We start from the raw sequence: 3,030 nt of genomic DNA on the forward strand, positions 1-3,030 counted from the left end.
ATGTAGGTCCGTGCCCAGGATCTGAACCCATGATCCCCAGGCTGCTGAAGCGGAGTGAATGAACTTAACCACTATGCCACCGGGCCATGCCACATTGTATTTAAAATGAGAAAAAAATGACATTTTGTGAAGGAATAAAAAAAGAATATAATAAAAACACCACTAGGTAATTATATCAGCTCTGAATTTGCCAAGCATTTGCCATTCATAATACGCCTGCCTTCTTAAGGAGACGGAATAAACAAGCATCACAGTTCAAACAGTGATATCCTGCCAGATCTCAATAGCCTTCTGTCCCAGCCAGGAGCCCTGCAGAATTCCCGTGCCCTCTTCCTCATTCTGTCTCAGTCTAGGTCTCCATGTGAGCTGATGCTGGAACGTGTCGACTTTGCAAATTTACAGTCAAGTCACCACAGCCATGAATTTGCAGTGTCTTCCTTCACTCCTCTTTTTCAGGGAAGCAGCCTTCACTGAGCAGAAGTTCTGTGTCAAGCCCTGGATCAAGTGCTGAGAACAGAGATCCGTCATGCATGGTTCCTGTTCTCAAGGAGCTCAGAGTCTGTCGGGAAACACATGTTGCCGCACAGGGTGATTCACGCTAAACTCGAGGTAAGCAAGGGTGCCAAGGGAGCACGGAGGAGGCCCCTAAGCCAACCTGGTGATAGGTGCAGTGCATCAGTCTGCACAGGAAACAGATAGCCTCTCCTTTCGACATCCACTGCTGCCACCGTGGCTCAGGCCTGCACCGCTTCACGCTTGGACATCTGCAGTAGCTTGACATTCACAACTCCACTATTGCCCCCTCCAGCCCGGCCTCCACACTGTCTGTGAGCAGCATTCAGATTTCTAAAGAAAAGGTAAAATTTAACTCCTTACTTTCCACTCTTACTTTTTGTGTCACTCCTCTCGCCACCTCCAAATATGACGCCAGTTTGCTAAATTCATCTCATTATTGATCTATGTTACACCGTTGCTATTTCTGCCTCCTCTGTGTTTAATGTCCTTCCCCTTCTATGTTTGTCTAGAAAATACCCACTCATCATTCAGAGTTCTGCTAAAGTGTCTGTCGCCTTTTTTATGAAGATTTTCTTTCTTTCTTTTTTTTTTTTAAAGATTTTATTTTTCCTTTTTTTCTCCCAAAGCCGCCCAGTACACAGTTGTGTATTTTTAGTTGTGGGTCCTTCTATTTGTGGCATGTAGGACGCCACCTCAGCATGGCTCGATGAGCAGTACCATGTCCCTGTCCGGGGATTCAAACTGGTGAAACCCTGGGCCACTGAAGCAGAGCGCGTGAACTTAACCACTCGGCCATGGGGCCAGCCCCTGAAGATTTTCTTGATTACTTCTCCAACTAGTTAGAAATCACCATTCCCTTATTTGAATGGCTATTGGAGCACATTTAACACTTTCCTGCATTTATTGGTCTATACATCTGTCTTTTTCATTAAATAATCAGCTTTAAAGACAGAAGAGTAATGTTATTCATCTCAGTATCCCAAGTATCTAGCACAGGAGTTGGCAAACATTTTTTGTAAAATGCCACGTAGTAAATATTTTAGGCTTTGGCCAGACGTTCTCTATCACAACTATTCGACTTCGCCAACATAGAGCAAAGCACAAAGGAATGGGCATGGCTTGTTCCAATAAAACTTTATTTACCAAAACAAGCCGCAGGTCAGATTTGCCTTCAAACCATAGTTAGTGACCCCTGGCTCAGTGTATTATGGACCTAACAATAAATACCTAATGAGTTTCTTTTGAGTGTAGAATGAAGTGGTAGAGACAGGATTTGTATCCCATTACATTACATAGCAGATGCTATTGCTTTCTTGTCCATGTTTTCTTGGTATTCACTTCTACACACTGAAAGCCACTTATAGAAAATTCCTGTATCTCTTTGCCTGAAAACTTATTTTTTCTTTCTGGCCAGAGAACATCCTTGGCCTGTGTGAAGAACAACCTGGGAGCTTCAGAGATTTAATGTTGCCAGAAGCAGCCCTGACCTCAATGATGGATGGGGAGTTGGTGGATGCCCCAGCTTCCTCACCTCTCTATTGGGCTACCCTGAATGTGTCCTATACTGTCTCCCAGAGTTCTTCAGCATAACTGAGCTTCGGGAGGCTACCATAGTAACTAGCTTGATTACGTATATGTTTTTGGCTTCCTCCACTCACCTGTCTCACTACCTTACTCCCACCCAGGTTTCCTGACATCACATCCTAAATAAGTTACTTGCATTCCGACACAAACCAAGACACATGCTAATTTTACTATACCACACTGCTTAGCCAGAAGACCCCGCTAAAATGTTTTTGTTGCCTGTAAAGAATAACATATAAATTATTAGTATCCTCTAAAATACTGGCACAGAATTATCCAGCTATCATCAATAAAAAAAAAAGAAGAAGAAAAGGACCTTAGAGACTGGAACACAGAATGGGCTCTGCTATAAACCAGCTGTGTGACCCTGGGCAAAACACTTGACCTCTCAAACAAAGAGTCTTTGTTCCCTTTCTGGGAAATAGAGGCAACATTACTCACTTGACTGGGTTTTTGTGAAGAGGAAATAAGATACGGTATTAAAAATGTCCCACCAAATCTCCTAAATGGTTTTCTCTCCGAGTCTAAAAGTCTTTTTTCTCAGCCTTCATTCTCTTTGGCTTCAGTTAATTTATTTTATTATATCTCTATATGCTGTTGTTAGTCCTAATACTGTTTTGTTCATTATCTTTTTCATCTTCGTATAGCTTGTATTCTCACTTATATTGCTAACTTCAAAGGGCAGGGACTTTATCTTATGCTTGTTTATAATTAAATGAAGTCATATATTTGAAAATGTTTTGCAGACTGCAAAGTGCTTTGTTATTATTCGCCTCATTCTATCAACATGTTTCAAGCACCCGCTGTACACAGTCATTGTGCCACACATTAAGGATGCAGAGAGAAGTAGGATTTGGTCTCTGATTCAAGAGTTCAGTGAAGGAGACAGATTATGATGGTATATAAATAAATTACCATACAGGGAGACGT

Source organism: Equus przewalskii, chromosome 2 (assembly GCF_037783145.1).
Source record: "Equus przewalskii isolate Varuska chromosome 2, EquPr2, whole genome shotgun sequence".
Taxonomy (NCBI): Eukaryota; Metazoa; Chordata; class Mammalia; order Perissodactyla; family Equidae; genus Equus; species Equus przewalskii.